Source organism: Scyliorhinus torazame, chromosome 19, assembly GCF_047496885.1.
Source record: "Scyliorhinus torazame isolate Kashiwa2021f chromosome 19, sScyTor2.1, whole genome shotgun sequence".
In the NCBI taxonomy this organism is placed as follows: Eukaryota; Metazoa; Chordata; class Chondrichthyes; order Carcharhiniformes; family Scyliorhinidae; genus Scyliorhinus; species Scyliorhinus torazame.
In genome coordinates this window covers 16609973-16622887 of record NC_092725.1, presented here as the reverse complement: position 1 = coordinate 16622887, position 12915 = coordinate 16609973, and the positions used below count along the sequence as shown (strand labels likewise).

Here is a 12915-nt window from a genome sequence, read left to right as displayed (position 1 = left end):
TGTCCAAGTTTGCAGACGACACGAAGATGAATGGTAAAGCAAAAAGTGCAGAGGATACTGGAAGTCTGCAGAGGGATTTGGATAGGTTAAGTGAATGGGCTAGGGTCTGGCAGATGGAATACAGTGTTGACAAATGTGAGGTTATCCATTTTGGTAGGAATAACAGCAAAAGGGATTATTATTTAAATGATAAAATATTAAAACATGCTGCTGTGCAGAGAGACCTGGGTGTGCTAGTGCATGAGTCGCAAAAAGTTGGTTTACAGGTGCAACCGGTGATTAAGAAGGCGAATGGAATTTTGTCCTTCATTGCTAGAGGGATGGAGTTTAAGACTAGGGAGGTTATGCTGCAATTGTATAAGGTGTTAGTGAGGCCACACCTAGGGTATTGTGTTCAGTTTTGGTCTCCTTACCTGAGAAAGGACGTACTGGCACTGGAGGGTGTGCAGAGGAGATTCACGAGGTTAATCCCAGAGCTGAAGGGGTTGGATTACGAGGAGAGATTGAGCAGACTGGGACTGTACTCGTTGGAATTTGGAAGGATGAGGGGGGATCTTATAGAAACATATAAAATTATGAAGGGAATAGATAGGATAGATGCAGGCAGGTTGTTTCCACTGGCGGGTGAAAGCAGAACTAGGGGGCATAGCCTCAAAATAAGGGGTAGTAGATGTCACCCTGACTGTCACCGTGACTGTCACCCTGACTGTCGTACCCTGACTGTCGTACCCTGACTGTCGTACCCTGACTGTCGTACCCTGACTGTCGTACCCTGACTGTCGTACCCTGACTGTCGTACCCTCTGACAGTGCAGCACTCCCTCAGTACTGAACCTCTGACAGTGCGGCACTCCCTGAGTACTGACCCTCTGACAGTGCAGAGCTCCCTCAGTACTGACCCTCTGACAGTGCAGCACTCCCTCAGTACTGACACTCTGACAGTGCAGCACTCCCTCAGTACAGACTCTCTGACAGTGCAGCACTCCCTTAGTACAGACCCTCTGACAGTGCGGACTCCCTCAGTACTGACCCTCTGACAGTGCGGACTCCCTGAGTACTGACCCTCTGACAGTGCGGCACTCCCTGAGTACTGACCCTCTGACAGTGCGACATTCCCTCAGTACTGACCCACTGACAGTGCGGCACTCCCTCAGTATTGACCCTCCAAAGGTGCAGCACTCTCTCAGTACTGACCCTCTGACATGGCGGAGCTCCCGGAGTACTGATCCACTGACAATGCGGCACTCCCTCAGTACTGACCCTCCAAAAGTGCAGCACTCCCTCAGTATTGACCCTCCAAAGGTGCAGCACTCACTCAGTACTGACCCTCTGACAGTGCGGCACTCCCTCAGTACTGACCCTCTGACAGTGCGGCACTCCCTCAGTACTGACCCTCTGACAGTGCGGCACTCCCACAATACTAACCCTCTGACAGTGCGGCACTCCCTCAGTACTGACCCTCTGACAGTGCGGCACTCCCTCAGTACTGACCCACTGACAGTGCGGCAATCCCTCAGTACAGACCCACTGACAGTGCGGCACTCCCTCAGTACTGACCCTCTGACAGTGCGGCACTCCCTCAGTACTGACCCCCTACAGTGCGGCGATCCCTCAATACAGACCCTCTGACAGTGCAGCACTCCCTCAATTCTGTCCCCCTGACAGTGCGGCACTCCGTCAATTCTGACCCTCTGACAGTGCGGCACTCCCTCAGTACTGACCCACTGACATTGCAGCACTCCCTCAATTCTGTCCCCCTGACAGTGCGGCACTCCGTCAATTCTGACCCTCTAACAGTGCGGCGCTCCCTCAGTACTGACCCTCTGACAGTGCAGCACTCCCTCAGTACTGACCCTCTGACAGTGCGGCACTCCCTCAGTACGAACCCTCCGACAGTGCGGAGCTCCCTCAGTACGGACCCTCTGACAGTGCGGCACTCCCTCAGTACTGACCCTCTGACAGTGCACCTCTCCCTCAGCACTGACCCTCCAACAGTGCGGAGCTCCCTCAGTACTGACCCTCTCACAGTGCGGTTCTCCCTCAGTAATGACCAACCGACAGTGCGGCACTCACTCAGTACTGACCCTCTGACAGTGCGGCACTCCCTCAGTACTGACCCTCTGACATGCGGCACTCCCTCAGTACTGACCCCCTACAGTGCGGCGATCCCTCAATACAGACCCTCCAACAGTGCGGCGCTCCCTCAGTACTGACCCTCTCACAGTGCGGTTCTCCCTCAGTAATGACCAACCGACAGTGCGGCACTCACTCAGTACTGACCCTCTGACAGTGCGGCACTCCCTCAGTACTGACCCTCTGACATGCGGCACTCCCTCAGTACTGACCCCCTACAGTGCGGCGATCCCTCAATACAGACCCTCCAACAGTGCGGCGCTCCCTCAGTACTGACCCTCCAACAGTGCGGCGCTCCCTCAGTACTGACCCTCTGACAGTGCGGCACTCTCTCAGTACGAACCCTCCGACAGTGCGGAGCTCTCTCAGTACTGACCCTCTGACAGTGCGGCGCTCCCTCAGTACTGACCCACTGACAGTGCGGAGCTCCCTCAGTACTGACCCTCTGACAGTGCAGAGCTCCCGCAGTACTGACCCTCTGACAGTGCGGCACTCCCTCAGTACTGACCCTCTGACAGTGCACCTCTCCCTCAGTACTGACCCTCTGACAGTGCGGCACTCCCTCAGTACTGACCCTATGACAGTGCGGCACTCCCTCAGTACTGACCCTCTGACAGTGCGGCACTCCCTCAGTACTGAACCTCTGACAGTGCGGCACTCCCTCAGTACTGACCCACTGACAGTGCGGCACTCCCTCAGTACTGACCCTCTGACAGTGCGGCACTCCCTCAGTACTGACCCTCTGACAGTGCGGCACTCAATCCGTACTGATCCTCCGACAGTGCGGCACGCCCTCAGTACTGACCCTCCAACTGTGCGGCGCTCCATCAGTACTGACCCTCTGACAGTGCAGCGCTCCCTCAGTACTGACCCTCCAACAGTGCGGCGCTCCTTCAGTACTGACCCTCTGACAGTGCAGCACTCCCTCAGTACGAACCCTCCGACAGTGCGGCACTTCCTCAGTACTGTCAATCTGACAGTGCGGCATTCCCTCAGTACTGGCCCTCTGACAGTGCAGTGCTCCCTCAGTACTGACCCTCCGACAGTGCGGCGCTCCCTCAGTACTGACCCTCTGACAGTGCGGTACTCCCTCAGTACTGACCCTCCGACAGTGCAGAGCTCCCTCAGTACTGACCCTCCAACAGTGCAGAGATCCCTCACTACTGACCCACTGACAGTGCGGAGCTCCCTCAGTACTGACCCTCTGACAGTGCAGAGCTCCCGCAGTACTGACCCTCTGACAGTGCGGCACTCCCTCAGTACTGACCCTCTGACAGTGCACCTCTCCCTCAGTACTGACCCTCTGACAGTGCGGCACTCCCTCAGTACTGACCCTCTGACAGTGCACCTCTCCCTCAGTACTGACCCTCTGACAGTGCGGCACTCCCTCAGTACTGACCCTATGACAGTGCGGCACTCCCTCAGTACTGACCCTCTGACAGTGCGGCACTCCCTCAGTACTGAACCTCTGACAGTGCGGCACTCCCTCAGTACTGACCCACTGACAGTGCGGCACTCCCTCAGTACTGACCCTCTGACAGTGCGGCACTCCCTCAGTACTGACCCTCTGACAGTGCGGCACTCAATCCGTACTGATCCTCCGACAGTGCGGCACGCCCTCAGTACTGACCCTCCAACTGTGCGGCGCTCCATCAGTACTGACCCTCTGACAGTGCAGCACTCCCTCAGTACTGACCCTCTGACAGTGCAGCGCTCCCTCAGTACTGACCCTCCAACAGTGCGGCGCTCCTTCAGTACTGACCCTCTGACAGTGCGGCACTCCCTCAGTACGAACCCTCCGACAGTGCGGCACTCCCTCAGTACTGTCAATCTGACAGTGCGGCACTCCCTCAGTACTGGCCCACTGACAGTGCAGTGCTCCCTCAGTACTGACCCTCCGACAGTGCGGCGCTCCCTCAGTACTGACCCTCTGACAGTGCGGCACTCCCTCAGTACTGACCCTCTGACAGTGCGGCACTCCCTCAGTATTGACCCACCGACAGTGCTGTTCTCCCTCAGTACTGACCCTCCGACAGTGCAGAGCTCCCTCAGTACTGACCCTCCAACAGTGCAGCACTCCCTCAGTACTGACCCTCCAACAGTGCAGAGATCCCTCACTACTGACCCTCCGACAGTGCGGCACACCATCAGTACTGACCCTCTGGCAGTGCGGCGCTCCCTCAGTACTGACCCTCCAACAGTGCAGCACTCCCTCAGAACTGATCCTCCAACAGTGCGGTGCTCCCTCAGTACTGACCCTCTGACCGTGCAGTACTCCCTCAGTACTGACCCTCCGACAGTGCGGCACACCCTCAGTACTGACCCTCTGACAGTGCGGCACTCCCTCAGTACTGACCCTCTGACAGTGCGGCACTCCCTCAGTACTGACCCTCTGACAGTGCGGCGCTCCCTCAGTACTGACCCTCCGACAGTGCGGCACTCCCTCAGTACTGACCCCCTGAAAGTGCGGTACTCCCTCAGTTCTGACCCTCTGACAGTGCGGCGCTCCCTCACTACTGACCCTCTGACAGTGCGGCGCCTCTCTCAGTACTGACCCTCTGACAGTGCAGCACTCCCTCAATACTGACCCTCTGACAGAGCCGCACTCCCTCAATTCTGTCCCCCTGACAGTGCGGCACTCCCTCAGTACTGACCCTCTGACAGTGCGGCACTCCCTCAGTACTGACCCTCTGACAGTGTGACACTCCCTCAGTACTGACCCTCCAACAGTGCGGCACGCCCTCAGTACTGACCTTCCAACAGTGCGGCGCTCCCTCAGTGCTGACCCTCTGACAGTGCAGCGCTCCCTCAGTACTGACCCTCCAACAGTGCAGCGCTCCCCCAGTACTGACCCTCCAACAGTGCGGCGCTCCCTCAGTACTGACCCTCTGACAGTGCGGCGCTCCCTCAGTACTGACCCACTGACAGTGCGGAGCTCCCTAAGTACTGACCCTCTGACAGTGCAGCACTCCCTCAGTCCTGACCCTCTGACAGTGCGGCGCTCCCTCAGTACTGACCCTCTGACAGTGCGGCACTCCCTCAGTACTGACCCTCTGACAGTGCGGAGCTCCCTCAGTACTGACCCTCTGACAGTGCACCTCTCCCTCAGTACTGACCCTCTGACAGTGCGGAGCTCCCTCAGTACTTACCCTCTGACAGTGCGGCACTCCCTCAGTACTGACCCTCTGACAGTGCGGCACTCCCTCAGTACTGACCCTATGACAATGCGGCACTCCCTCAGTACTGACCCTCTGACAGTGCGGCACTCCCTCAGTACAGAACATCTGACAGTGCGGCACTCCCTCAGTACTGACCCTCTGACAGTGCGGCACTCCTTCAGAACTGACCCTCTGACAGTGCGGCACTCCTTCAGAACTGACCCTCTGACAGTGCGGCACTCCCTCAGTACTGACCCTCTGACAGTGCGGCACTCCCTCAGTACTGACCCACTGACAGTGCGGCACTCCCTCAGTGCTGACCCTCTGATAATGCGGCACTCAATCCGTACTGATCCTCCGAAAGTGCGGCACTCCTTCAATACTGACCTCGAACAGTGCGGCACGCCCTCAGTACTGACCCTCCAACTGTGCGGCGCTCCCTCAGTACTGACCCTCTGACAGTGCAGCGCTCCCTCAGTACTGACCCTCGAACAGTGCGGCGCTCCTTCAGTACTGACCCTCTGACAGTGCGGCACTCCCTCAGTACTGGCCCTCTGACAGTGCAGCACTCCCTCAGTACTGACCCTCCGACAGTGCGGCGCTCCCTCAGTACTGACTCTCTGACAGTGCAGCACTCCCTTAGAACGAAGCCTCCGACATTGCGGCACTCCCTCAGTACTGACCCTCCGACAGTGCGGCACACCCTCAGTACTGACCCTCTGGCTGTGCGGAGCTCCCTCAGTACTGACCCTTTGACTGTACAGCACTCCCTCAGTACTGACTCTCCAACAGTGCAGCACTCCCTTAGTACTGACCCTCCGAAGGTGCAGCACGCCCTCAGTACTGATCCTCATACAGTGCGGCACTCCCTCAGTACTGACCCTCTGACAGTGCGGCGCTTCCTCAGTATTGACCCACCGACAGTGCTGTTCTCCCTCAGTACTGAGCCTCCGACAGTGCAGAGCTCCCTCAGTACTGACCCTCCAACAGTGCAGAGATCCCTCACTACTGACCCTGCGACAGTGCGGCACACCCTCAGTACTGACCCTCTGGCAGTGCGGCGCTCCCTCAGTACTGACCCTCCAACAGTGCAGCACTCCCTCAGAACTGATCCTCCAACAGTGAGGCGCTCCCTCAGTACTGACCCTCCGACAGTGCGGCGCTCCCTCAGTACTGACCCTCTGACAGTGCTGAACTCCCTCTGTACTGACCCCCTGACAGTGCGACACTCCATCAGCACTGACCCTCTGACAGTTCGGCACTCCCACAGTACTGACCCTCTGACAGTGCGGCGCTCCCTCAGTACTGACCCACTGACAGTGCGGAGCTCCCTCAGTACTGACCCTCTGACAGTGCAGAGCTCCCGCAGTACTGACCCTCTGACAGTGCGGCACTCCCTCAGTACTGACCCTCTGACAGTGCACCTCTCCCTCAGTACTGACCCTCTGACAGTGCGGCACTCCCTCAGTACTGACCCTCTGACAGTGCGGCACTCCCTCAGCACTGACCCTCTGACAGTGCGGCTCTCCCTCAGTATTGACCCACCGACAGTGCTGTTCTCCCTCAGTACTGACCCTCCGACAGTGCAGAGCTCCCTCAGTACTGACCCTCCAACAGTGCAGCACTCCCTCAGTACTGACCCTCCAACAGTGCAGAGATCCCTCACTACTGACCCTCCGACAGTGCGGCACACCCTCAGTACTGACCCTCTGGCAGTGCGGCGCTCCCTCAGTACTGACCCTCCAACAGTGCAGCACTCCCTCAGAACTGATCCTCCAACAGTGCGGCGCTCCCTCAGTACTGACCCTCTGACCGTGCAGTACTCCCTCAGTACTGACCCTCCGACAGTGCGGCACACCCTCAGTACTGACCCTCTGACAGTGCGGCACTCCCTCAGTACTGACCCTCTGACAGTGCGGCACTCCCTCAGTACTGACCCTCTGACAGTGCGGCGCTCCCTCAGTACTGACCCTCCGACAGTGCGGCACTCCCTCAGTACTGACCCCCTGAAAGTGCGGTACTCCCTCAGTTCTGACCCTCTGACAGTGCGGCGCTCCCTCACTACTGACCCTCTGACAGTGCGGCGCCTCCCTCAGTACTGACCCTCTGACAGTGCAGCACTCCCTCAATACTGACCCTCTGACAGAGCCGCACTCCCTCAATTCTGTCCCCCTGACAGTGCGGCACTCCCTCAGTACTGACCCTCTGACAGTGCGGCACTCCCTCAGTACTGACCCTCTGACAGTGTGACACTCCCTCAGTACTGACCCTCCAACAGTGCGGCACGCCCTCAGTACTGACCTTCCAACAGTGTGACACTCCCTCAGTACTGACCCTCTGACAGTGCAGCGCTCCCTCAGTACTGACCCTCCAACAGTGCAGCGCTCCCCCAGTACTGACCCTCCAACAGTGCGGCGCTCCCTCAGTACTGACCCTCTGACAGTGCGGCGCTCCCTCAGTACTGACCCACTGACAGTGCGGAGCTCCCTAAGTACTGACCCTCTGACAGTGCAGCACTCCCTCAGTCCTGACCCTCTGACAGTGCGGCGCTCCCTCAGTACTGACCCTCTGACAGTGCGGCACTCCCTCAGTACTGACCCTCTGACAGTGCGGCACTCCCTCAGTACTGACCCTATGACAATGCGGCACTCCCTCAGTACTGACCCTCTGACAGTGCGGCACTCCCTCAGTACAGAACATCTGACAGTGCGGCACTCCCTCAGTACTGACCCTCTGACAGTGCGGCACTCCTTCAGAACTGACCCTCTGACAGTGCGGCACTCCTTCAGAACTGACCCTCTGACAGTGCGGCACTCCCTCAGTACTGACCCTCTGACAGTGCGGCACTCCCTCAGTACTGACCCACTGACAGTGCGGCACTCCCTCAGTGCTGACCCTCTGATAATGCGGCACTCAATCCGTACTGATCCTCCGAAAGTGCGGCACTCCCTCACTACTGACCCTCTGAAAGTGCGGCACTCCTTCAATACTGACCTCGAACAGTGCGGCACGCCCTCAGTACTGACCCTCCAACTGTGCGGCGCTCCCTCAGTACTGGCCCTCTGACAGTGCAGCACTCCCTCAGTACTGACCCTCCGACAGTGCGGCGCTCCCTCAGTACTGACTCTCTGACAGTGCAGCACTCCCTTAGAACGAAGCCTCCGACATTGCGGCACTCCCTCAGTACTGACCCTCCGACAGTGCGGCACACCCTCAGTACTGACCCTCTGGCTGTGCGGAGCTCCCTCAGTACTGACCCTTTGACTGTACAGCACTCCCTCAGTACTGACTCTCCAACAGTGCAGCACTCCCTTAGTACTGACCCTCCGAAGGTGCAGCACGCCCTCAGTACTGATCCTCATACAGTGCGGCACTCCCTCAGTACTGACCCTCTGACAGTGCGGCGCTTCCTCAGTATTGACCCACCGACAGTGCTGTTCTCCCTCAGTACTGACCCTCCGACAGTGCAGAGCTCCCTCAGTACTGACCCTCCAACAGTGCAGAGATCCCTCACTACTGACCCTGCGACAGTGCGGCACACCCTCAGTACTGACCCTCTGGCAGTGCGGCGCTCCCTCAGTACTGACCCTCCAACAGTGCAGCACTCCCTCAGAACTGATCCTCCAACAGTGAGGCGCTCCCTCAGTACTGACCCTCCGACAGTGCGGCGCTCCCTCAGTACTGACCCTCTGACAGTGCTGAACTCCCTCTGTACTGACCCCCTGACAGTGCGACACTCCATCAGCACTGACCCTCTGACAGTTCGGCACTCCCACAGTACTGACCCTCTGACAGTGCGGCGCTCCCTCAGTACTGACCCACTGACAGTGCGGAGCTCCCTCAGTACTGACCCTCTGACAGTGCAGAGCTCCCGCAGTACTGACCCTCTGACAGTGCGGCACTCCCTCAGTACTGACCCTCTGACAGTGCACCTCTCCCTCAGTACTGACCCTCTGACAGTGCGGCACTCCCTCAGTACTGACCCTATGACAGTGCGGCACTCCCACAGTACTGACCCTCTGACAGTGCGGCACTCCCTCAGTACTGACCCTCTGAAATTGCGGTACTCCCTCAGTATTGACCCACCGACAGTGCTGTTCTCCCTCAGTACTGACCCTCCGACAGTGTAAAACTCCCTCAGTACTGACCCTCCAACAGTGCAGCACTCCCTCAGTACTGACCCTTCAACAGTGCGGAGATCCCTCACTACTGACCCTCCGACAGTGCGGCACACCCTCAGTACTGACCCTCTGGCAGTGCGGAGCTCCCTCAGTACTGACCCTTTGACAATGCAGCACTCCCTCAGTACTGACTCTCCAACAGTGCAGCACTCCCTTAGTACTGACCCTCCGAAGGTGCAGCACGCCCTCAGTACTGACCTTCTGACAGTGCGGCGCTCCCTCAGTACTGACCCTCCAACAGTTCAGCACTCTCTCAGTACTGACCCTCTGACAGTGCGGCACTCCCTCAGTACTGACCCTACGATAGTGCGGCACTCCCCCAGTACTGACCCTCTGACAGTGCGGCACTCCTTCAGTACTGACCCTCCGACAGTGCGGCACTCCCTCAGTTCTGACCCTCCGACAGTGCGGCACACCCTCAGTACTGACCCTCTGACAGTGCGGCACTCCTTCAGTACTGGCCCTCTGACAGTGCGGCACTCCCTCAGAACTGACCCTCCGACAGTGCAGCACTCCCTCAGTACTGACCCCTTGAAAATGCGGCACTCCCTCAGTTCTGACCCTCTGACAGTGCGGCGCTCCCTCAGTACTGACCCTCTGACAGTGCGGCGCCTCCCTCAGTACTGACCCTCTGACAGTGCGGCGCCTCCCTCAGTACTGACCCTCTGACAGTGCAGCACTCCCTCAGTACTGACTCTCTGACATTGCGGCACTCGCTCAATATTGACCCTCTGACAGTGCGGCACTCCCTCAATTCTGACCCTCTGACAGTGCGGCACTCCCTCAATACTGACCCCCTGAAAGTGCGGCACTCCCTCAGTTCTGACCCTCTGACAGTGCGGCGCTCCCTCAGTACTGACCCTCTGACAGTGCGGCACTCCCTCAGTACTGTCCCTCTGACAGCGCAGCACTCCCTCAATATTGACCCTCTGACAGTGCGGCACTCCCTCAGTACTGACCCTCTGACAGTGCGGTGCTCCCTCAATTCTGTCCCCCTGACAGTGCGGCACTCCGTCAATTCTGACCCTCTGACAGTGCGGCACTCCCTCAGTACTAACCCTCCAACAGTGCGGCGCTCCCTCAGTACTGACCCTCCGACAGTGCGGCACTCCCTCAGTACGAACCCTCCGACAGTGCGGCACTCCCTCAGTACTGACTTCTGACAGTGCGGCGCTTCCTCAGTACTGACCCTCTGACAGTGCAGCACTCCCTCAGTACTGATCCTCCGACAGCGCAGCGCTCCCTCAGTATTGACCCTCTGACAGTCCGGCACTCCCTCAGTACGAACCATCCGACAGTGCGGAGCTCCCTCAGTGTCCCTCAGGACTGACCCTCTGACAGTGCTGCACTCCCTCAGTGCTGACCCTCTGACAGTGCGGCGCTACCTCAGTACTGACCCCCTGACAGTGCGGCGCTCCCTCAGTACTGACCCTCTGACAGTGCGGCACTCCCTCAGTACTGACCCTCTGACAGTGCGGCGCTCCCTCAGTACTGACCCTCTGACAGTGCGGCACTCCCTCAGTACTGACCCTCTGACAGTGCACCTCTCCCTCAGTACTGACCATCTGACAGTGCGGCACTCCCTCAGTACTAACCCTCCAACAGTGCGGCGCTCCCTCAGTACTGACCCTCTGACAGTGCAGCACTCCCTCAGTACTGACCCTCCGACAGTGCGGCACTCCCTCAGTACGAACCCTCCGACAGTGCTGCACTCCCTCAGTACTGACTTCTGACAGTGCGGCGCTTCCTCAGTACTGACCCTCTGACAGTGCAGCACTCCCTCAGTACTGATCCTCCGACAGCGCAGCGCTCCCTCAGTATTGACCCTCTGACAGTCCGGCACTCCCTCAGTACGAACCCTCCGACAGTGCGGAGCTCCCTCAGTGTCCCTCAGGACTGACCCTCTGACAGTGCTGCACTCCCTCAGTGCTGACCCTCTGACAGTGCGGCGCTACCTCAGTACTGACCCCCTGACAGTGCGGCACTCCCTCAGTACTGACCCTCTGACAGTGCGGCGCTACCTCAGTACTGACCCTCTGACAGTGCGGCGCTCCCTCAGTACTGACCCTCTGACAGTGCGGCGCTTCCTCAGTACTGACCCTCTGACAGTGCGGTACTCCCTCAGTACTGACCCTCTGACAGTGCGGCACTCCCTCAGTACGAAGCCTCCGAAATTGCGCCACTCCCTCAGTACTGACACTCTGACAGTGCGGCTCTCCCTCAGTATTGACCCACCGACAGTGCTGTTCTCCCTCAGTACTGACCCTCCGACAGTGCAGAGCTCCCTCAGTACTGACCCTCCAACAGTGCAGAGATCCCTCACTACTGACCCTCCGACAGTGCGGCACACCCTCAGTACTGACCCTCTGGCAGTGCGGCGCTCCCTCAGTACTGACCCTCCAACAGTGCAGCACTCCCTCAGAACTGATCCTCCAACAGTGCGGCGCTCCCTCAGTACTGACCCTCCGACAGTGCGGCGCTCCCTCAGTACTGACCCTCTGACAGTGCTGACCTCCCTCTGTACTGACCCTCTGACAGTGCAGAGCTCCCGCAGTACTGACCCTCTGACAGTGCGGCACTCCCTCAGTACTGACCCTCTGACAGTGCACCTCTCCCTCAGTACTGACCCTCTGACAGTGCGGCGCTCCCTCAGTACTGACCCACTGACAGCGCGGAGCTCCCTCAGTACTGACCCTCTGACAGTGCAGAGCTCCCGCAGTACTGACCCTCTGACAGTGCGGCACTCCCTCAGTACTGACCCTCTGACAGTGCACCTCTCCCTCAGTACTGACCCTCTGACAGTGCGGCACTCCCTCAGTACTGAACCTCTGACAGTGCGGCACTCCCTCAGTACTGACCCACTGACAGTGCGGCACTCCCTCAGTACTGACCCTCTGACAGTGCGGCACTTAATCCGTTTTGATCCTCCGACAGTGCGGCACGCCCTCAGTACTGACCCTCCAACTGTGCGGCGCTCCATCAGTACTGATCCTCTGACAGTGCAGCGCTCCCTCAGTACTGACCCTCCAACAGTGCGGCGCTCCTTCAGTACTGACCCTCTGACAGTGCGGCACTCCCTCAGTACTGTCAATCTGACAGTGCGGCACTCCCTCAGTACTGGCCCTCTGACAGTGCAGTGCTCCCTCAGTACTGACCCTCCGACAGTGCGGCGCTCCCTCAGTACTGACCCTCCAACAGTGCGGCACTCCCTCAGTACTGACCCTCTGACAGTGCGGCACTCCCTCAGCACTGACCCTCTGACAGTGCGGCTCTCCCTCAGTATTGACCAACCGACAGTGCTGTTCTCCCTCAGTACTGACCCTCCGACAGTGCAGAGCTCCCTCAGTACTGACCCTCCAACAGTGCAGCACTCCCTCAGTACTGACCCTCCAACAGTGCAGAGATCCCTCACTACTGACCCTCCGACAGTGCGGCACACCCTCA

The 12915-nt window shown here is 58.8% G+C and overlaps 1 protein-coding gene across 2 annotated transcripts in view; it reads right to left on the bottom strand.

Moving 5' to 3' along the window:
- LOC140396031 (active breakpoint cluster region-related protein-like) overlaps positions 1–12915 on the bottom strand; it is a 247430-nt gene that overhangs the window by 121030 nt on the left and 113485 nt on the right. The gene's annotated exons all lie outside the window — the stretch shown is intronic.